We start from the raw sequence: 24,129 nt of genomic DNA on the forward strand, positions 1-24,129 counted from the left end.
CCTAAATATTTGCATAGGACTCTATTTGCATAGTACATTGCATAGGATTCTATGCAATGTCCTAATTTTTAAAAAAACAACCATACATACTCAAGGATAGTAAATGTCAACATTTAGCATGTTAACATTTAGTGTGTGCTGCCTTAGAGGTTATTATAGTGGTTCAGAGCAAGCAGAAGTCAGACTTCCTGGGTTCAAAGCCTGATCCCACCTCTTACTTCTGGTGTGACCTTGAGTAAGTCACTTAACCCCTCCCTCTGAATTTCAGTTTTCTCATCTGTAAAATGGGGATAATACCTCACTGGATTATTGTAAGGGTTGCGTGAAGTATTCTATACAAGGCATTTAGGAGTGTAAGGGCTCAAGAAATGACAGCTATTATTTTAAGCTGTTAATACATTATCCCCGTGCACGTATTAAAATCTAATGTTAATAAAAGCCTACTGTAGGCTAGGCAGCATTAACTACTACTTGTGGATCATCGTATTTGATCCTCACAAGCAACTTGAGAGGAAGGTACTGTTACCAATCTCCCTTTATGGAAGAGGAAACGGATTTAAAAGGTCAAGTGACTCATCCAAATAAGAACTATTAAGTGGCAGAACCCAGGACTATTAACCTTGAAGAGAGGACTGGATACTCTTGATCACTGCACTGGCCCTCACCTGGGAACTGCTTAAACATATGCTGTTGATTAGGAAGTTAGCATATCTTCATTGCTCTTTCTTAGACTCCAGGCCCATGACATCCTGTCATGAACAGTTATACAAGCAAGTGCACCAGTGAGGCACATCTGCACAGTGCTCCATTCACACCTGGGCTGCACCTTCTCTCATCCTGGCTTCACAGGTATGCAGTAACAAGGCTGGAAAACATTATTAATAGTGTTGTCTTTGGGTGGTAGGAATATGGATTGGTTTTTTCAATCTTTTAAATTTATCTTTCCAAAAATTTGACAATATGTACATATAACCATTGTAATAGGAAGCTTAAACCTCTTCTAATTACTCATAATTCTAGCACACTAATGCATTTAAAAAATAACAGCTTTATTGCAGCTAGGGAAGTAGATGGTTATTACTAAGACAACAACACTGCACTGAGACGTGATAAGTGAATAGTGGCTGCTTTTATAGATCCTAAAAGACATTCTTATACTAGAGTAGTGATTGTGCTGTGATCAATATTGACTTGTTTCTGTTGTTTTTGATTTCTTAATTTCTTTGAGTGTGTTGCCAATAATTATATTAAATATTAAGTTTTTAGTATAGATTGTCCACCATAAATGATTGAGAATTGCTGCCGTGAGGGTGATAGAATAAAGTGAAGAGTAAATACTGAAGGAGCAAAGGATTGGTACAGCATAACATCATTTATTCAATCCTTCATTCCTTAGTATTTATAAATGATGTAAGTTCCTTAGGAAAAAAGGTGAGCAAAATAAAACTTGAGTCTGTTCATGAAAGATTAACTTCTATGAAAATTAAATCATGCTCCTGCTGTTAACAACTAAAAAAACAGAGAAATATAGGAATCATGGTTTTTAGACATTGAACAACAGGGAGCCCAGTACTGTAATCCCTGAGAGGAGAAAAACAAGGTGAGCCCCACAATTGCTCCAGCTTAGTGCTGGGGGCAGTTTCTAGGCCACAGTTCAGGGTGAGGGAAACCTCAGTTTCTGAGCTGGGGAGATAGAAATCAGAGTTCAGGGAGACCAAAGCAGCTGGAATTTACAGGGTAGAACACCATAAAGGACGGACCTGCACATAAAAAGTTCAGAAATAGGAAGAGAGTTCTCCTCAAGTCTTTGGCTGAGGAATGATGGGCACATGCATGAGAAGAAACTAAGACTGGGGAAAGAACCACCAGAAAGCGGTAGGCTGAACAATTTCTGGGCCTTATGCAGAATTGGGACTACTTCATGTTCCCATAAACCAGAATAGAGAGACACTGTACCAGATGAGGATTGATTGGGCAGAGTCTATAGAAATATCATGTCTTAGTAGTGGAGATAAATTATTCCTAGAATAAACGCTGCTCTGGATTCACTATAACAAAGCTTAAAAAGCTGGAAAGGAGCATATGTGTCTGTAAGTTACTGGAAATTGTGCCAGGAAAAAAAAATGCAACACTCTACAGAAATACTTCAAAATCCAGTACCCAACAGTGTAAAACTCACAATGTCCAGCGTCCAGTACAAAATTACTGGACATGAAAAATACAGGAAAATATGACATATATCCAAGAGAAAGAGCAGTCAATATTAGCAGTCCCAGAAATGACAGAGATCATAAAATTAGTAGAAAAGGGGCTTCCCTGGTGGCACAGTGGTTGAGAATCTGCCTGCCAATGCAGGGGACATGGGTTCGAGCCCTGGTCCGGGAAGATCCTACATGCCCTGGAGCAACTAAGCCCATGCACCACAACTACTGAGCCTGTGCTCTAGAGCCCTTGAGCCACCACTACTGAAGCCTGCACTCCTAGAACCCATGCTTTGTAACAAGAGAAGCCACCGCAATGAGAAGTCCACACACTGCAATGAAGAGTAGCCCCCGCTCACCGCAACTAGAGAAAGCCCGTGTGCAGCAACAAAGACCCAATGCAGCCAAAAATAAATAAATTAAATAAATAAAAATTTAAAAATTCGTAGAAAAAGACATTAAAGCAGGTATTATAAACATGCTCAAATATGTAAAGGAAAACATGAACATAATGAAGATAAAAATGGAAAATATTTTTTAAAAGGACCCAAATGTAACTTCTAGAGATGAGAAATGCAATATTTGAAATAAAAATATAATAGATGGGATTAACAGCAGATTAGAAACTACAGAAGATCTTTGAACTTAAAGGCAATATACACTGTCCAAATGAAAGTGCGGGGGAGGGGCAAGAACAGAATCTCAGTGATTGTGGGACAATATTAAGTAATCTATATACGTATACTTGTAGCTCCAGGAAAGAAGCCAGGGTGGGGAAAGGCTCAAAATTTTTTGAAAAAATAATGGCTGAATATTTTCCAAATTTGATGAAAACTATAAATCTGCAGATTCAGGAATTTCAATGAATCCAAAACAGTAAAAACATAAAGAAAATAATAAAATGATGCAAAGTCATCATCAAATTTCTGAATAAAAGTGATAAACAGAAAAACTTAAAAATAGTGGGTAAAAAAGATGTATTAGGACATAAGATAAGAATTACAGTGGATCACTTATCATAAACTATGCAAGTTAGGAGACAATGGAGTAATATATTTTAAAGTTGGGGGGAGGAGGGAAACTGTCAACACAGAATTCTATTACCAATAAAAATGACTGGGCTTCCCTGGTGGCGCAGTGGTTGAGAGTCCGCCTGCCGATGCAGGGGACGCGGGTTTGTGCCCCGGTCTGGGAGGATCCCACATGCTGTGGAGCGGCTGGGCCTGTGAGCCATGGCCGCTGGGCCTGCGCATCCGGAGCCTGTGCTCCGCAGCGGGAGAGGCCACGACAGTGAGAGGCCCGCATACCGCAAAAAAAAAAAATGACTAAGAAAAATGAAAGGAAAAAAGATTATTTTAGGCAAACAAAAACCTAGAGAATGCATTATCAGAAGACTTTCACTACAAGAAATGTTAAAATAGGTTCTGCAGACAGAAGGAATATGATACCAGACAGAAGCTTAGATAAACCCAAAGAATTAAAGAACACTGACAATGGTAAATATAAAATACATTTTTTCTTATTTTAATCTCCTTAAAAAATGATTGACTGTTTAAATGAAAAATAACACGAGGGACTTCCCTGGTGGCAGCCAATGCAGGGGACGTGAGTTCGATCCCTGGTCTGGGAAGATCCCACATGCTGCAGAGCAACTAAGCCCATGTGCCACAACTACTGAGACTGCACGCCACAACTATTGAGCCCACACACCGCAACTACTGAAGCCCGTGCACTCTAGGGCCCACATGTTGCAACTACTGAGCCCGTGTGCTGCATTATTGAAGCCTGCATGCCTAGAGCCCGAGTTCTGCAACAAGAGAAGCCACCGCAATGAGAAGCCCGTGCACCACAACAAAGAGTAGTCCCCGTTCGCCGCAACTGGAGAAAGCCCGCGCATAGCAACAAAGACCCAATGCAGCCAAAAAATGAATAAAATTAAAACAAGTCTTAAAAAAAAATAACATGAGATTCATAATATATGTAGAACTAAAATGTATCTCAACAAAAGTATGGAATGTGGGAAATGGAAGTATACTATTGTAAAGTTCTTACGTTATATGTGAAGTGGTGTTTCTTTTTACTGTGATAAATTAAAGATGTAAACGCTAAACCTTAAAGCAACTGCTAAAAATAAAATAGGTATAGCTAATAAATCAGCAATGAAGGTAAAATTGAATCATAAGAAATACTCATTTAATCCAAAAGAATGAAGGAAAAAAGGAACAAAGATCAAATAGGAGAATGATAGATTTAAATCCAACCATATAAATTTTTACATTAAATGTAAAAGTTTTAAACACTCCAATTAAAAAGAGATAACCAGGGCTTCCCTGGTGGCTCAGTGGTGGAGAATCTGCCTGCTAATGCAGGGGACATGGGTTCGAGCCCTGGTCTGGGAGGATCCCACATGCTACGGAGCAACTAGGCCCATGAGCCACAACTACTGAGCCTGTGCATCTGGAGCCTGTGCTACGTAACAAGGGAGGCTGCAATAGTGAGAGGCCCACGCACCACGATGAAGAGTGGCCCCCACTTGCCACAACTAGAGAAAGCCCACTCACAGAAATGAAGACCCAACACAGCAAAAATAAATTAATTAATTAATAAACTCCTACCCCCAACATCTTCTTAAAAAAAAAAGAGATAACCAGAACAGATTTTAAAAAACCAAGACCCAACTCAACTATATGTTACCTTTAAGAAACCAACTTTAAATATAAAGACACGGATAGGTTAAAAGTAAAACGATGCAAAAAGATACAGTTTGCTAACAGTAGTCAAAAGAAAACTGGAGTGACTATATTAATATCAGAAAAAATAGACTTCAGAACAAGGAATATTACCAGGGATAAAGAGGGGCATTTCACAGTGATAAAGGGTTCAATTCACCAAGAAGAGGTAAAAATTATAAATGTGCATGCACCAAACAGTGCTTTAAAATACATGGAACAAAAACTGACAAAACTTAAAAAAGAAATAAACAAATTCACAATAATTTAGTGTGGGAGATTTCAACACTTCTCTCTCCATATTGAAAGAATGAATAAAGAGAAAATCAATAAGGATATAAAAGACTTGAACAACATTATCAACCAATTTGACCTAATTGACATTTATTTTTAAAAACCTCCATCCAATAACAACAGAAAAACTCAAAATCCCTCCAGCTACTTGGAAATTAAACAGCAGTCTTCCAAATAAACCATATGTCAAAAGATATTATATGAAAAATAGAAGCTAGTTTAGGAAGAAAACGAAGGCACATTTCAGCATACATGAGATGCTGTTAAAACAGGGATTAAAGGAAAATTCACAGTATTAAATGCTTATATTAAGAAAGAAGAAAGGTCTAAATTCCTAGATTTAAGCTTCCACCTTAAAAAGCTAGAAAAAGAAGAGCAAATGAAGCCTAAAGTAAATAGAAAGAAGGAAATAATAATGGTAATAGTAGACGTAAATGAAATAGAAAACAGAAATGGGAAAAAAATCAATGAAACCCCTTGCTGTTTTCTTTTGAAAAGATCCATAAACCTCTAGCCAGTCTTAACAAAAAGATATAAGATGCAAATTACCAATATCAGAAATGAAGGAGGGATATTACTACAGAACTTACAGACATAAAGGATAATAAGGGACTATTATGAACAACTTAATGCCCATAAATTACATGACAGAGATGAAATGGAAAATCTTCCTTGAAAGACACAAATTACCAAAGCTCACTCAAGAAGACATAGATAATCTGAAGACCTTATATCTAACAAGCAAATGGAGTTTGTCATTAAAAAACCTTCCCACTGGGCTTCCCTGGTGGCGCAGTGGTTGAGAGTACGCCTGCCGATTCAGGGGACACGGGCTCGTGCCCCTGTCCAGGAGGATCCCACATGCCGCGGAGCGGCTGGGCCCGTGGGCCATGGCCGCTGAGCCTGCGCGTCCGGAGCCTGTGCTCTGCAACAGGAGAGGCCACAACAGTGAGAGGCCCGCGGACCGCAAAAAAAATTAAAAAATAAATTAAAAAAGAAAGAAAAAAGAAAACCTACAATTAACATCGTCATACTTAATGTTGAAAATAATTGGAGAAATATACCACATTAATGGGTCATAACACTCGACAAAGTTAAGATATTAATTCTCTCTAAATTGTTTTATAGGTTCAGTGCAATCCCAATTCAAATCCAAAGAGGTTTTTTGGTAGAAATTGAGCTGCTAGTTGTATAAATTGCATGGTAATTTGAAAGAGCTTATAAGGGCCAGTACCAATGGTTCCCAGAGGGGAAGTGTGTTGGGGGTGGGGGGGGTGAAATGTGTGAAGGGCATCGACTGTATGGTGATGGATGGTAACTAGACCTGTGGTGGTGATCATTTTGTAGCGTACACAGGTGTCAAATTACAATTCTGTACTACTGAAACTTATATAATAATAACTTTAAAAAGAACTAGTATACTCAAAATAATTTTGAAAGTGAAGAACAAAGTTGCAACTACCTTGATTTCAAAACTTATAAAGCCAAGATAGTGCGCTGTTGGTATAAGGGTATACATATAGGTCAAAAGAACAGAATTCTTGGACTTTTGATGACTATGCCAAAATAATTCAATAGAGAAAAGGATATTCTTTTCAACAAATGGTGCTAGAACAATTGAATATTTAAATGCAATAAAACAAACCCGACCTATATCTCATGCCAAATATAAAATTTAATTCAGAATGAATCTTAGACCTAAGCATAATAGCTAAAAGCATAAAACTTATAGAAGAAAACATAGGAGAAAATATTTGTGACCTTGAGTTAGGCAAAGATTTCTTAGACAAGACAAAAAAGAATCACAAACCATAAAAAAAAATCGATAAATTCGACCTGATCAAGATGAAAACCTCTGCTTTTGAAAAGACACTGTTAAGAAAATGAAAAGGCAAGCCTCAGACTGGGAGCAGATATTCCTAAAACACATATATGATAAAGGGCTTGTATCCAGAATATATTAAGAACTTCTATAACTCAATAGTGAGATAACCCAATTGTTTAAAAAATAGTCAAGATTTGAACAGACACTTCACCAAAGGAGGTAAACAAATGGCAAATAAGCACATGAAAATATACAAATTAAAATGACAATGAGATACCACTATACAATCACTGGAATGCCTAAAATTAGTAAGACTTACCAAATGTGTTGGTGAGAATGTATAGCAGCTGGAACAAATTATTGATACATGCTACCACATGGAAGAATCTCAAAAGCGTTGTGTTAAGTGAAAAAAAATAGACACAAAACAGTATATATACTGTATGATTACACATATATAACATTCTAGAAAAGGCAACTATTGTGACAGAAAGAAAAGCAGTGGTTTCCAGATGCCAGGGTTAGGAGGGTATCGACTGCAAAGAGACATAGGGAGCTTTGGGGAGGCGGAGGATGGATATATTTATATCTTAATTGTTGTGGTATTTTACACAATTGTAAACACTTGCCAAAACTTAAAAATGTACACTTTGAACCGATGAATTATATTGTATGTAAATTATCTCAGTAGAAATAAATTTATAAAATTCAAGCCTACAGGAGCTCTGTAAGCAACATCAACAGAGACCACTTACAGAGTTCCTACTACAAGCAGTGCAATGTATTTGGGATTTGGGGTCGTGGAACTTGGTAAATCTCAGCCTCTACCCACAAGATTTCTCAGTTTATCCTGCAGATACAACAGAACCCAATCAACATACTTACCATTGTGAAGTGATCCCTACAAATGCTGTATTTTGCTGTTTCAGGTGATTAGAAGAACACGCAGTCAAGTTTTTCATCAAACACGTGGAATATATCACAGAACTTTGCTAAGATGGACAACTCCATGCAAAAAGACCAACACTCTGGCAAAAAATATTCCAGAAAGACTGACAAAGTACAGAAAGGTCTAGTGAATTTTATAACAGAGGTCTTTGGGGACGAGAGCTCCTGACATATGTTCATTTTAGTACATAAGAGCAAATTTTAGGGGGATATAGTAAATCCTGGGTTATACCCACAAGGCCACTCTTAAGTATATCAAATAGATTGCTTTGGTCATTCTCCCACTGCCTCTAGGGTGATGATTGGGAAGAAACTATGAGAAGAAAGGATGGTGGTGGCGGGGAGAAGGAGGAAGAGATCTTACTTTATTTCCTAAAACTTAACCCAAGCCCCCATTCTGCCAGGTTGTTGGAAAGTTAAACTCCAGCCATTACTGGCACAAATGCTATTCCTCCTTATTTCAAGTTTTGGACCTTTCTTAGTAGAAAAAGGTGATGTGATGATGGGAGTCTGGGTGAGGGAGGGGAGAGGTACTCAGATCATGGGTCATCCATCCAGACAGGTGAAAGCTCCACTGTCTCAGCCCATGTATTCCTTTGGTTTTGTTAGTATGCACTAATCCGGGACTACCTCTGGGCTTGGGCAATCATTGCTGAGGCTGGAAACTTCGTTCCAAGATCCTCACTCACTCCACTGCTTTTTCTTTTAGGGGTATTACCACCGCCCTGGTGGGCCTCTAGAGTCCCTGCTCTCAGACCCACAGCTGGACCTCTCTTTCTTCCTCCCACCTTTTGATTTAGTGCTCTCTCTTTTTCTTTAATACTTTTAAATTGAAGCTTAATATATATTCAGAAAACAAATCATAATTGTACAGCTTAATGAATATTCACAAAGAAACCACCACCTATGGAATCACTTCTCAGACCCCGCGGTAAACACCAGCATCCCAGAAGCCCTTGTCTTGTCCCTTCCTGGGCATTATCCCCCTTCTCTGCAAATGTAAACACTATGGCTATCCTGACTTCTAATATCATTAATTACTTTAGTCTGTTTTGAACTTTATATAAATTGGAATCATACAATATGAACTCTTTTCTCTCAGGCTTATTTCATGTTTGAGAGATTTAACTTCATGTTTCATGTATCAGTGATTAGTTCATTTTCATTGCCGTAAAATGGCATAGCATTCTTTGTTCTAATGTACCACAATTAGTTTATCCATTATACTATTGCAGGACATCTGGATTGTTTCCTGTCTTGAGGCACTATGACTAAAAGCTTTTATGACTATTCTTGTTCATGTCTTTTGGGACATGTATGTATACATTCCTTGGGTCTATACCTAGGAGAATTGCTGGGTCATAGAGTGTGTTTATGATCAGCTCAGTTGATACCACTAGTTCTCCAAAGTGAGCGTGCCAATTTTACTTCCTTACAAGCAATGTATGATCATTCCAGTTGCTCTACATCCTCACCAACACTTTTAGCTCATCAGGGTTTTAATTTGCATTGTCCTTTGATCAGAAAGATTGAGCACTTTTTCATGTGTTGCCTGACTTTTAGGATATTCTCTTTGGAGAAGTGACTGTTCCCGTTTTTTACCCATTTTTTCTATTGGGTTTTTCTTTTCTTAGGAGTTCTTGAAAACATTCTAGAAATGTATCCGTTCATTGGCTATAGGTAAAGTAAATATCTTCCCTCCATCTGTGACTTTCCTTTACATTCTCTTAATGGTGTGCTAATGAAGAGAAGCTCTTGATTTTACTATAGGCCATTTCATCAATATTTTCCCTTATAGTTAGTGTATAATGTCTGTCCTATTTAAGAAATCTTTGCCTATCCCAAAATAATTTCTTCTAATAACTGTATTATTTTACCTTTCACGTCTAGACCTACGATTCACTTGGAATTGTTTGTGTGTATGGTATGAAGACGTCCAAATCTATTGTTTTCAGTATGTATATCCAATTGCCCAGCACCATTTATTGAAAGAGCGTTCTTTTTCTGCTACTCCGCAGTGCTATCATTGTTGTAAATCATGTCTATGTATATGCAGGTCTGCTTCCGGATTCTTTATGCTGTTCAAATACCACCTTTAATTACTGTAACTCTATAACAAGTTTTTTTCTTATCTAGTATAAGTCCTTCAGCTATGTACTATGTTTATCTTGGCTACCCTTGGCCACACTGAATTTCCATATAAATTTTAGAATCATCACATTAATGTCCTAAAAACATCTTTACTGTCATTTTGATTTAGATTGCATTGATTCTAGACATCAAGTTGGGGATAATTTACATCTTTACAATATTGAGTTCTCCAATCCATGTGTATCCTTTCTTTTATTTTCTTAAATTTTTCTCAATAATGTTTTATAGTTTTCTATGTAGAGGCCTTGCATATCTTCTATATATCTATTCTAGGCATTTGATTTTTATGCTGTTGTAAATGGTACTATTTTTATTTCATTTTCTAATTGTTTGCTGCTGGCATAGAAATAAAATTAATTGATTTTTGTATATTGACATTGCTAAATTCAGTTATTACCTCTAATAGGTTATCTATAGATTCTTTTGAAATTTCTCCATATACAGTCTTGTCTATGAATAATGACAGCTTTATTTCCTTCCTTTCTGATCTATGCATTTTTATTTATTTTTCTTGGCCTTTGTACAGGTTAGAGTTCTTCAGTACAATGTTGAACAGAAGTATGAAAGCAGTCAACCTGGTTTTGTTCTCTATCTCAAGAGAAAGCTTTCAGTATCATGTTTGGTGTAGGCTTTTGTCATAGATACCTTTTATCAGATTAAGGAAATTTGCTTCTATTTCTAGTTGGCTAGGGTTTTCTTTTAATCATAAAAGAACACTGAATTTTACAAAGTGCTTTCTCCATCTACTAAACAGACACTTTACCAAAAAAAAAAAAAAAAGATAAACAGGTAGCAAATAGCATATGAAGAGATGCTCAACATCATTAGTCACTAGAGATATGCAAATTAAAGTCACAATGAGATACCACTACACATCTAATGGGATGGCTGGAATTAAAAAGACTGCCCATGGGACTTCCCTGGTGGCGCAGTGGTTAAGAATCCGCCTGCCAATGCAGGGAACACGGGTTCGAGCCCTGGTCCGGGAAGATCCCACATGCCGTGGAGCAACTAAGCCCGTGCGCCACAACTACTGAGCCTGTGCTCTAGAGTCCGTGAGCCACAACTATTGAGCCTATGAGCCACTACTACTGAAGCCCGTGCACCGAGAGCCCGTGCTCCGCAAAAAGAGAAGCCACTGCAATGAGAAGCCCGCGCGCTGCCACGAAGAGTAGCCCCTGCTCGCCGCAACTAGAGAAAGCCCACGTGCAGCAACAAAGACCCAACACGGCCAAAAATAAATAAATTATTTTTTTAAAAAAAGACTGCCCATTGTTGTTGAGGATGGGAAGTAACAGTAAGTCTCACACACTAATAGTGGAGATACACAAAGATACCACAACTTTGGAGAAGGGTTTGGAAGTTTCTCAAAAAAGTGAAAGTATGATCCAGCCATTCCTCTCCTAGGTATCTACCCAAGAGAAATGAAAACTTATGTCCATTTTAAGACTTGGGATTGAATGTTGTTAATAGCTTTACTTGTAATACTTCCAATCTAGAAACAATTCAAATTTTCATCAACAATGAATAAAAAATTGTCACATTTCTATACAATGGAATGCCACTCAGCAATAAAAAACAATGAAGTATTGATACTTGAACAACATGGATGAATTTCAAAATAACTGTGCTCAGTGAAAGAAACCAGACAAAAAAGAGTACATATTGTATGATTCCATTCTGCCTCTATTGACATGACCATATAGTTTTTCTTTTTTAGTTTGTCAATATGGTGAATTACATTGATTGTCAAATGTTAACCTATCTTTGGATCACCGGGATAAACCTCATTTCATCATGATGTGTTATCTTTTTTATATATTGTTGAGTTTAATTTGCTAACATTTTTATAAGAATTTCTGCACGTATATTTATGAGGGTTAATGATCTATAGTGATTCCCTCTCACCTTCTGTTATGACTCTGTCTGGCTTTGGTAACACGGTAGTAACTGGCCTCATAGAATGATTTGGGAAATGTCTTTTTCTCTTCAGTTTTCTAGGATAGATTGTATAGAATTGATAGGTGGAGTGTTCTATAAATGTCAGTCAGGTCAAGTTAGGTAAATAGTATTGTTCAAGTCGTGTATGTCTATTGATCTTCTATCTACTTGCTTAAATTATTGAGGGAGAGATTTTGAAATCTCTGACAATTTTTGTGGAATCTTCTATTTCTTCGTGCAGTTCTATCAGTTTTTATTACCTGTATTTTGAATTTCTTGTTATTGAGTATATCAGTGCTTAGAACTGTTATATTCTCTTGAGGAATTGGCCGCTTTATCATTATGAAATTACCTTCTTTATTGCAGTCCCATCTGTTCTTTGTTTACATTTTCTGGATTCTTTTGTATTGAATATTTTTTTGTTTCTATTTTGTCTACTTTGTTGGCGTTTTAGGAACAGCTCTTTGCAGTGTTTTCTTCGTGGTTGCTTTAGAGCAAGGGTTGACAAACTTTGGCCCTTGGGCCTAATCTGACCTGTTGCCTGTTTCTATAAATAAAATTTTATTGGAACATAGTTACCTCTATTTGTTTATGTGTTGTCTGTTGCTCCTTCACTCCATAATGGCAGAGCTGAATGGTTGCAACAGAGACAATATAGCCTGCAAAACCTTAAATATTTACTATCTGGCCCTTTACAGAGCAAGTTTGCTGATCTGTACTACAGAGTTTATAATATACATCTTTAATTTTATCACATTCTACCATCAAGTGATATTATTATACTTCACATATAGTAGAAGAACCTTACAACTGTATATTTTTATTTTTTCTTTCCTTGACTTTGCACTGTTGCTGTCAAACATCTTACTTCTACATACGTTATAAATGCCACAAGAGAGTTATTATTTTTGCTTTAAATAGTCAATTATTTAAAAAATGATTTAAATTTTATGTTTATATCTAAATGCATCAATTTATACTCAGGGTTCTATGTTTTACATTTACCTACATATTTACTAGTTCCAGAGCTCTTCATTCCTTTAGGTAGATCCAGATTTCCAACCGGTATCATTTTTCTCTTGCCTGAAGGACTCCCTCCATTTCTTGTAGTTCCAGGTTACTGGTGATTAATTCTTTTAGTTTTCGTATATCTTCAAAAGTCTTTATCTTGCTTTCATCTTTGAGAGATATTTTTACAGGGTACAGGATTCTAGGCCGATAGTTTTTCCCTTCTGGTACCTTAACAGACGTTGTTTCTGATGGTCATCTGCTGTTATATTTGTTGCTTTGTGTGTAATGTGTCTTTTTTTCTCTGCCTGATTTTATGACTTCCTATCACTTTAAAAAGGCAATTTGATGGGGACTTCCCTGGCGGTCCAGTGGTTAGGACTCTGTGCTTCCACTGCAGGGGGCACGGGTTCGATCTCTGGTCAGGGAACTGGGATCCCCACATGCTACAGTGGTGAGGCCAAAAGCTTTAAAAAAATAAATTAAAAGTAAAAAAACAAAAAGCAATTTGATTATTATGTGCCTTGGTGGAGTTAAATTCCTGTTTCATGTGCTTGAGTTTCACTGCCTTTCTTTGATGTGCAGGTTTATGTTTTTTTAAATCAAATCTGGAAAATTCCAGCCACTTTTTTCTTGAAAGATTTTTTTCTATTTCCTCTCTCCCACCTCTCTTCTTTGGAACGTATATTAGGTTCCTTGAAGTTTTCACAAAGCTCACTGATACTCTGTATTTTTTAGTCCTTTTTCGCTCTGTGTTTTGAATGGTTTGTATTTCAATGTCTTCAAGTTCACTAGTCTTTTTTCTGCAGTGTCTAGTGTATTTTTAATCTCAGACTTTTTAGTTTTCATCTGTAGAAGTTTGATTTGGATCTTCTTTATATCTTCCATGCACCTACTTAATAAGTTCAATCTTTTTTCCAGCTTCTTGAACATATCAAATGCAATTATTATTGTAATGTAATGTTCTTGTATTCTATCATCTATATCATTTCTGAGTTGGATTTGATCGATTGTTTATTTTCTCCTCATTGTGAATTGTATTTTTTCCCTTCTTTGTATGCCCATTAATTTTTTATCGAATGCCAGTTATTTTTACCTGTTGGGTGCTGTATATTTTAGTAGTCCTATGAATTCTTGTGCTTTGTTCTGGGATGCAGTTAAGTTACTTGGGAAGTTTGATCTTTTCAAGTCTTGCTTTTAAGCTTTGTTAGCTGGAACCAGAGAAGCATTTAGCCTGGGGGTAATTTTACCCTATTTCTGAGGCAAAACCCTTCTGCATATTCTCCTTGTGTCCCATGAATTATGAGGTTTTCCACTCTGACTTGTGGGAACAGGAGCTATTCCTGTTCCCAGTGTTCAGGTATTGTTTACCCTAACTTTTTCAGGTGAATCTTTCCCCAGCCTTGGGGAGTTTTCTCACATGCCTGGGCTGATTGATACTCAGGAAACTACTTGAGGGGAACCTAGTGCACGTCTCCGGAACTCTTTCTCTGTACAGCTCTCTTTGCTCTGGTTCTCTGCACCATTCACTGGAAGGAATGTAAAAGGGGGAGTTTGTATATCATTTATACATCACAACCCAGACATATAAAGTTTTAACTTGATTTTCTATAAATGATCCTTCTGCTTTTTCACCCCAAGTCTGCTCAGAAACCTAAACTTACACTTGTGTTGCACTGTGTCCTGAAGAATGAGAGCGAGCCCCACTCTGCTCTGGGATTTCCTGACCTCTCTGTATCTTTACGGTGCTTCGCTGATCTGTGATTCTGGGCTGAGGATGAGTGAGGACTCTTGCTCTGTCCCGCTGCCTGGCTCTCTTCCAAGGCTGCTCCAAATGGTTTTGTGTCCCCTTCCTCCTTGGCAAGAACGCCTTTCCTGTCGGATCCTTCCTCTTCCCTTGATAATATGCTTCAGCTGTGTGACCAAGTCTCACTAGTTTAAGAGCTGGAGGTGCTTGGGAAGGTGGGGTGGATGGCGGGGCGGGAACCAATAAATTACCAAGAGGGTCTTTAAAAAAAAACAACCCAGTTTCATGTTTATCTCTTGTCAAAAGGCAAGTTTCTCTTTTTATTCCATTTAAAATAAAATGTTAACAGCTCTCTGTTTTGTGCATTCCTCAGTTCTGTGTTTTGTACTATTTTTTATTCTATTTTTGTTGTTTAGGTTTTACTGCTGCGTATCCAACACAATCCTCCATTCCTTTTAAATATCAGCCTTCCAGAATTCCAGAATCAGAAAAAAAAGGATTTAATAGTCAAGCCAAGAGGTTTTACCATAAAAAGGTAATGGCGCGCCTCTCGGCGTTTTCGTTAAAATCAAATGTAGTAGTTGTTTGTATCAGTTTAGCCTGTGGTATGTTTTGTGGCGAAAAGTAACACATTAAATGAGTTTTTAAAACCGTGGGGGGAAAAAAAAGGTAATGGCGTTGTCTTAGAAATGCTTTACTTTTAGTCTGGATTTTAGCCTCAGGGGACAGGCACGCGAGTCTGGCTGGTGCGTCTCTCTCTGTGACCAGTAGAGGGCAGTGTCATCCAAGGAGCTGCAGCACCCTCTCCAGCTGTGCGCTCTGACTGGGCTGTAGGAATGAGCTGGAAAGATATTAAATCCAGTGGAAAACATGTCTGGACTTACGGGGCCACACTGAAACCAAACATTTTTTCACAAGAAATGTATTTTTAAAATTACTATAAAAATCAAAAATGCAAAAATCCCAGACGTATGAAGTAAAAGATAAAAATTCTTTCCTCCCCCCTACCCCCAGCCTCACTCAAAACATGACAGGAAGAACAAGACTTTCTTCAAATAACATAAAAGGAAAAATAAACGAGTCTAATAAACGTAAAATTACCTTTGTGATGACACCCCCCCTCTTTTTTAAGCTTCCTTTGACAATGTGTTAGAACTGTTCCTGCATTTCCCCCTTCCTTACCCTCTTCCCCAAATATCTGTGTCTCTTTTTCTCTTTGATCTGGAACGTTCTGCTTGGGTCCTGGTGGGTCCTCACCTAACTTCTGTAATTTCACCGGCTGAAAGCCCAGGTCTGATGTTCTCCCCTCTCACCAGCAGGGGACGGAAGCAACTCGCAGACGCAAGAGTCTTTTAACATCTTCATTCCTTTATTCGTTTAACTAGGACCTTTAGAATAACATTCTTTTGGAGGAGTCATCATGTCAGTTACCTTTTGCTGCATTCTAAAAATGTTTTTCATCCTACCCCCTCGCCAAGATGGCGAGAGGGGATGGGGAGATCTGGGTCCTGAACCCAGGTGAGTCCTCGGCAAGCCCCTGTGCCCCTTGGCCTGTTTCTTCCTTTGTAAACAAGAGCGCTGAGCTAGAGAATGTTTAAGTTCCCTCCACTTCTGATATTTTAGGATTCCGAGAAAGCAAATAGTAAAGAATATAGTGTGTGTGTACACACACACATATATTTTTAACTACTTGCATGTTTTCTCCAACGGTGATAAATAAGCTATCCGCTCAGGTGTTTCCTCTCTATGTTTTAACTGTCCATCTGTCTCTCTGTCTCTTTTTTGTCTGGTTTTTCCATTTGTCATTTTACCGACAGTATACTGTCCATCTCTCAGATATCTGCAGCCAACCTCCAATAAAAATAATGACAGCCACCATTTACCAATCCCTACTATGCGTGAAACCAGTTTTAGACCATATTTCTAATCCTCTGAACAATGCTAAGAGGAAGGGTTTATACCTTAATTTAACAGAAGAGGAAACCCGGGCTTAGGGAAGTTAAATGACTGACCCACCCGAGGTCTCACAATGCAGGGTTTGACACATAAGAGGCCCCACATGAATATCTGCTGAATCAACGTTGAAAGAATTAGACCTCAAACCCAGGCCCAGCTCACTCCTAAGCCTCATGCTCTGTCCACACATGGCACCACACCTCCCTCTGTGGCCCGCAAAGCCATCAAGTCCATCTATGAAAGTCAGCGCGTGCGTTTCTGAAAATGCCTCCACCAAACAGACCAAACTCAAGATAGGGGAAGATGTCGTGTGTGTAGACCCCATTCTACATGATCATGTTCTGAAGACTCAAATCCAGAAACTGAATGGTCTGGCTTTTAAAGTTTGCATTTTAAACGACTATTACTTTTCAGAAATTTTTCTGCTGAAGGAACCAAGGTGGCAGCCAGCCAAAGCTATAGGCAGCATCCGATATAGAGAGAAATAGCTCAGAAATTTGATTAGTACTTTTCAAACGTGGTTGCGTTGGTTTGACGATGTGAAAACGTTCATTTAAGCATTTGAAAGCATTTTGTAAATAAGTATGGAATTTTTTAGAAAGGGCATGGGATCCATAAACCCTGGCCCCTGGGTTATTATTTTTGCTTTAAATAGTCAGTTATTTAAAAAATGATTTAAATTTTATGTTTATATCTAAATGCATCAATTTAGATGCATTTTTAGATATAAAATGTTATGTTTATATCTAAATGCATCAATTTATACTCAGGGTTCTACATTTTACATTTACCTACATATTTACTAGTTCCAGAGCTCTTCATTCCTTTATGTAGAGCCAGATTTCCAACCGGTATCATTTTTCTCTTGCCTGAAGGACTCCCTCCATTTCTTCTTCTGCTCTGTTACTAGCTGACCGGGTTTAGACTAATCACTTGACTTTTCTGGGCTTCAGTTTCCTCATCTGAAATGTACAATTTGGATTATTATACTTTTTTAGGTTCTTCAAGCTATAAAAACAGGAAGAAAATGTCTTATTGCCTGCTCATTATTCTCATTCTTCCTGAGAGAAATGGGCATTGAGAAGTTAAGAATTCTGTTTAACATCACCCAATAATTTAGTGAGGCAATACAAATTAAAAGCAGATTTTAAAACTCTGGTGTCTCACCACCCTTCTTATGACATTAATCGTACACACCCTGTGCCTCATCTCATGACTTGGTTGTGTCCTCACATTCGTTCTGTGACCCATCTAGCACACCTTTAACACAGAGAATCAGTGCCCTCTGAAATGTGCACTTACCTTATCAGCCTGACTTCGGAGAGAAACTTCAGGGCCTCGTTGCCCGGCTCCCATTCCCCATGAGAATCTGACTGCTGCGTACGAGGAAACCTTCACTGGGCTCGGTGCCCGGGCTGCAATTTTGGCTGCTAGAAATGAAGTCTGCTTCCCTGAACACGTTACAGTTATGTACAGATGTGCTGCTGACACTGGGTGCATGAAGAGACATGCCTAATCTGGAACAGAGCATAGCCCAGCCACCCGAGGGACAGTTTCCTCCCCCACCTCCCGATTCTGTCCCCATGCCACCCTGGATTGTGGTCACTATTTCCCAAGCTGTGTAACACTAAGGACACTCCCTTAAAGTCTTTGCATCTCTGTTTCCTCATCTTAAAAATAAGGATGTTATAATAGGTAGGCCCTTGCCAGGGATGACTATTCCATGATCCTAAACCTGATTAATCCCTTCCAGGCACACATGAAGGGATACTGGTAGGATACAGACACCCTTTCCTCTAGATGCACAATTTTAAAATACATGTTAATTTCAGACATAGCCTGACAGCAAATCCACCCTCCCCAGCGGTAAGCAGGACAGTGTTTAATTTGTGGTGAAATTGTACAAAGTTAATACGGTTCACTTATTGCCTTGATAAGGCACCAGACCAGGGATATTTTTAAATGAATTTTTTAACGTCAGAGCTTTTTCAATGAAAGGAAGTTCAGTCTGCAGAGACCGCCATCTTCAGGGGGATAATTTCCCCGCATGTGCACTCAGCTGCGTGTTTGAACCACAGTGGGGTCTGCCCGACCTTCCTGCTCTAGAAGCCTGACCACTTCCATATCAGTCACCAGCACCCCTTCCTCAGGGGTCTGCAGGACACGCTGGTGGAAATCGCAAACACTTGGCTGGCACAGACAGTGTGCCAGGCTCCCCTTGAAGATGTTGCCTTTATGAACTCATTTAATCCCCATAATCGATGACCCTGGGAGCTAAGTCCCGTTATCCCCACTTTTCAGATAATGACTCTGGGACACAAAGAAAGTTGAGTAAGTGGCACAGCCAGGGTCAGGCAGAGTGAGGACGACCCTCGCAGCAGCTCCAGGCTCCCACACTGTTTCCTCGCGTCTCCCGGGTGGAAGCCAGCACACCTTCCCCTGAATGCCCGAGCACCTTCTACTTGGCAGGGTGGTAATGGGCATGCGCATCTTGTCTCCACCCAGCCGGAACTCCTCGGGCAGCAGTCATTGTCCTTTCCAGACGCCCAAAGCCCCTCAAAAGTGGGTCGAATGAATGATCCCAACTCAAGTCTACGAGCCACGGGAACTTGTCCCACCCATCTTGCGTTGCTTTGCTGCGTCTCCTCCATCCCATTCCTAGAACATCTAAGCTGCCAACCGCCTGTATCCTGGTGCCCCAGCCCGGGCCCTGGCCCACAGCAGACTTCAGTGTGTGCTTGTTGAATTGAGTCTTGGCGCACATTCCACTCAGGGGATTTCAAAGGGCTGCTAATGAGCTGACACCAGAGTTAACAAAGAGGAGGGGTCGGCAAAAGAGCACCGCGGGTGCTCAGAGACGCTACTGACGTAAACTGATGTTTTGAAAATGCAGGTTTGGCTTCTCTTGTCTGACTGTGTTTCCAACCCAGCCAGGCCAGCGATGGGCAAAGACCTGGTCCCCATTTTCATCTGCCCAGGTGGCCAGTGTTCCTGGGCTTCCCCCACACCTGCTCTTCACCTGGGCCACTAAGAAGCAATCTCCTCAAGAGAACTCATCCCACTTTTCCTGGTTGCTCCCTGAGGGCGCCCAGGGATCTTTCATTTCTGAGATCCCCATTGTGAACAAAAAAGTGTCATTTTCTTGCTTGCAGTACGCTCCCTGCCTCTCCCTTCTCCTCTGCTGTCAGAGGCCTGGAAACTTTGATGCCAGGCATTAGTGTATGGAGTTGGGGCGGGGAGAGGGGAGAAAGCAGAAAGGAGGAAGGGCGTCTTACAAGGGGCACTTCTCAGGGTTGTAGACAGTTTGAACCAGAAGGGCTTCAGTGACTCCGAAATCCCTGGGCTCGGCAGAGGGGCCCCATCTGTGACAGCATCCCATGCTGAGGCCCGTCGGTGGAGCGGGTAAAGGGGACTTGCTGCTCGAAGCCACTGCCGATCGGGCCCCCTTTCCCTGAGTTCCTCATGGAGGCCCGGAGTGGGGTTGAAAACTACAGATCTCCACACCCGCACTTGCCTCTTTGCAGGTTCACAGATGAGAGGGCTGAGGCCCAGTGAGGAGACGTGCCCTGGGGGCAGACACTGGCCCATGCTATCACCACTTTGGCCACATCAGCCTGAGAAAAGGGTGGATGGATGCATTGTCCCGAGACCCTAAGACCAGAAGTATTTGTAAAAGGAAAATTTTCCCGTAGGAACCCCAAATTCCTGGGCACTTGTGCCAGTGAGTTAACCACAGGACAGGGCTCTGTTTCCACCTCAGGCGTGTCTTCCTCCTGTAATATACCGCTAGCCCTTCCACAGACTCTTAGTTTTCATTCATCTCGTGCACTCCTGAGAACCCCAGCTGGCCACCCCCATAAGAGACCAAAGCAGAGCAGAACATCCCTGAAGAGTCAAAAGGCAGCTCTAGTGTTGTGGACTTTGGCCAATGATCCAGCAGAGACCGCATTTTCCAACCTGGAAATGGGCTGACAAACCTGAAAGTCTTAATTGGACAGAATCTATGAAATCGGGACTAGAAAATCCAGGCTGTGTGCAGATGTGACCAGGTCCAGGTTGTGGACACTAGGCCCTGCCATACCCTAAGGAGCTGTCTGGGGTGAGGGGGTAAATGCCCTGCTCCCTCTCTTCCCCTCCTCCTCATGACCTCTCTAAACCTATCCCAAGGTCAAGTGAATGTCAATCTGTGTCCCGCCCTTGGCATGTGCTGCCCATTTGGGACTTTAATCCTTCAAAAGAGCTCTCAAAGTGCATTTCCACCAAATGTTGCCCAGCAACATCAATCATCTCTTGCTCCATCCCACTCTGAGGGCCTTTAACCGCCGAGGGAAGGTCCTGGCTCCCTTGAGGCTGTTGTGGCAACCTGAGGACTGGTAATGATGAGGCCGGTGGGACGTGCATTGACTCATTCAGTTCTCACGTGCACAGGGGACAACGGGTGTAGCCCTGGCCCAGAGCTCCCCGTGGAACACACAACAGGCAGTCAGCAGAGCTCAAATGAATAGTTCTCTTCCCTTCTCCCTCCCCACACCCATTTTATTTGGTTGGTTTATTTGGTTTTTGCCTTCTGGGGTGGTCTCGGCCAAGAAGCCGAGGGCTGGCTGAGTTCACACCAGTTTCGACTTGGATTCTTGCTCTCTGGGAGATGCTGAGAGGCCAGAACTCATCAACCTCATGTAACATTAGTCACATGAGCTGTTATCTCAGAGGCCAAAGGCTGGACTTTTATTGCCCTCCCAGGGAGCCATCCACCACCTCTAGCTTTTGCAGGAGAAAGCTTGAACCCCCTACAGCTGGACCTTTCCCTCCAGGCAGCTTTGAAACTTACTTGGTGTGGAGTGCAGGTGGTGGTGTGCTGGTAAACCAGCTCTCTCCTCCACAAGGAAAGCTCTGATTTAGAGCATTGGCCAATCACTGTGGTGTAAATACCGCCCCCCAACCTGGTCAATTTCAAGCTACCACGAGCAACATTTCTGAAAATATTTAACAGTCGCCCTCTTGAGCCACCACTGGCAAGCCCCAGCATCCTGCTGCCTGGAGGACCCTTCTTGGATATTCATTAAGAGCAAATAGGCAGCATGCTCTCCCTCCAGGCTAAGAGGTGACAGTTCTCTTCCTACTTGTCCTGGACTCAAACCAGTTTGCAATGTGGCAGAATTAAAATGTGATTAAGGTCCAGTAGGGTTGCCAGATTTAGCAGATAAAAATACAGGATGCTTAATTTAGAATTTCAGATAAATAACAAACTACTTTAGTATAAGTATATCCCAAATATTGATTGGGACCTACTTATACTAAAATAGCTTTTTGTTGTTTATCTGAAATTCACATTTAACTGGGCAGGGTGGGATGGAGCAGGCTTGTGTTTTATCTGGCAACCCTAGATCCTCAGACACATATAGGTGCCCAGAAAATTCTTGTGGGCTGATGCTGGTTTTGGGAGTGTGGCAGCAGACTGGGGGCTGGAGATGTCCAAGACTGTTTATTCTTTCAACCTAGAAGCGTCGCAGTTACACTTCCTGCTTCAGCTTTCCCTCGCTGTAGGGACTCTGGAAGCTAAAACGTGCCTGAAGTCATTTAGTGCAACATCTTCGATTTACACATGAGGAAACTGAGGTCTAGAGAGGTGACTAGATCAAGGTTACTTAGCTAGTAGCAGCACTGACGCTAGAATCCTAATTCAAGACTCAGCGGGATTGTTTTTCCTTTTATCCTGCACATTTTATCCTGCACTCGTCTGAGAGTTAGTTTGTCTTAGTGGTCAAGAGTCGACTGTCCTCACACTGCTTGGGTTCAAATTCTGGCTCTGTTACTTGCTGCGTGACCTTGGTCCTTATCCTTTTGGGCCCTGTCTTCTCATCTTTAAAATGAGGATTAAATGAGCTAGTGTGTATAAAGTACTCAGAACAGTGCCCGGCATGCAGTGACCATCAATAAACACATGCCATGGGCTTCCCTGGCGGCGCAGTGGTTAAGAATCCGCCTGCCAATGCAGGGGACACGGGTTCGAGCCCTGGTCCGGGAAGATCCCACATGCCGTGGAGCAACTAAACCTGTGTGCAACAACTACTGAGCCTGCGCTCTAGAGTCCGCGAGCTACAGCTACTGAGCCCACGTGCCACAACTACTGAAGCCCGCGTGCCTAGAGCCCGGGCTCCGCAACAAGAGAAGCCACCGCAATCAGAAGCCCGTGCACCGCAACGAAGAGTAGCCCCTCCTTGCCACAGCTAGCGAAAGCCCGCGTGCAGCAATGAAGACCCAACGCAGCCAAAGATAAATAAATAAAATAAATAAATTTAAAAAACAAACAAACAAAAAAAAACATATGCCATTCCTGCAAACAGCCCCCGAGAAAAACCTCTTTCTGTTCCTTCCTGTAGCACCTCAAATTGCACCCACATGCCAGGGCTCTTCTGGTCGGGCTGCATCTCCTGCATCTCCTGCCTCACTCTCCTGGTAGTCAGCTCCCCCTCTGTCCACCAGGGACCATAATCACCTACAAGGCAGGAAACAGCTCCCCTGCCTCCACCTGCAAGGCTCAAAGGCTCACTGCATTTAAAATTTAGCACAGAAGAACCTGCTAATAGCCCTTATATTAAACCATAATCACACACTGATTGGGCCACACTGGAGCGTCCTTGAAGGCCCTGGTGGTGCCTTGAGCTCTCTCTCTGCTCTGAGGAAGGTAGTAGGGATGGTGGGGACAGGAGGAGCCTGGGTGGCAGGTCTTGGAGGTAGCAAGCTCTGGAGTCAGGCTGCCTGGGTTTAAATCTGTGCTTCACCATTTACTAGCTGCGGCCCCAACGTCTCCGGGCTTCGCTTTCCTTAAAATGGACCTGCTAATAGCCCCACTGCAAAAGGCTTGTGTACACCATCATGTAGCGCTGAATTCAGGTGCTGCCACTGACAGCAGTGGGACCTTGGGCAAGTTCATCTCTGCGTGCCTCAGTGTCTCCATCTATAAAATGGGGGCATCCCTTTCTCACCGGGGGATTAAACGAGACAACCTTTGAAAAGCTCTTGGCACCAAGGAGGCACCCGGTAAACTCTCGAGACGGTGGGGCATCCTTATCATTTCATGTCACTTGCCTGGCCAACTTTTGTCAACATTTACTTCCCCCTGGTAACGAGCATGGGAAATGAGACCCAAGCCCCATTAACTGTGACGGCAGAAATGAGCTTAGAAATCAAACTTTTGTTTGTTCCTCTCTAACGTACCCGCATCACTTAGGACTTGAGCCCCATGAACCCGCCTCTTTTTGTCTGAGAGTTAGAAATGGTCTTGTTTGGGATGAAGGTTGTTTTTGTTTCATTTTGCTTTATAAACAG

General features: G+C 41.1%; 1 protein-coding gene across 9 annotated transcripts in view; it reads right to left on the reverse strand.

Annotated features, from left to right (window-relative positions):
• NIPAL3 (NIPA like domain containing 3) overlaps nucleotides 1-18,408 on the reverse strand; it is a 77,146-nt gene extending 58,738 nt beyond the window's left edge. For 3 of the 9 annotated variants that reach the window (XR_016388404.1, XM_089898969.1, XM_089898946.1), the window contains exon 1: nucleotides 666-18,408. The gene's annotated coding sequence lies outside the window, so the exon portion shown is untranslated. The remainder of the gene's footprint in view (nucleotides 1-665) is intronic. The other 6 variants (XM_089898981.1, XM_089898986.1, XM_089898952.1 and 3 more) reach the window with 5 other exon arrangements.
• Between the last annotated feature and the right edge of the window lie 5,721 nt (nucleotides 18,409-24,129).

The sequence above is a fragment of the Delphinapterus leucas genome, chromosome 1 (genome assembly GCF_059928025.1).
Source record: "Delphinapterus leucas isolate spDelLeu-1000000601 "Yukka" chromosome 1, BTC_Dleu_Yukka2, whole genome shotgun sequence".
NCBI classification, from domain to species: Eukaryota; Metazoa; Chordata; class Mammalia; order Artiodactyla; family Monodontidae; genus Delphinapterus; species Delphinapterus leucas.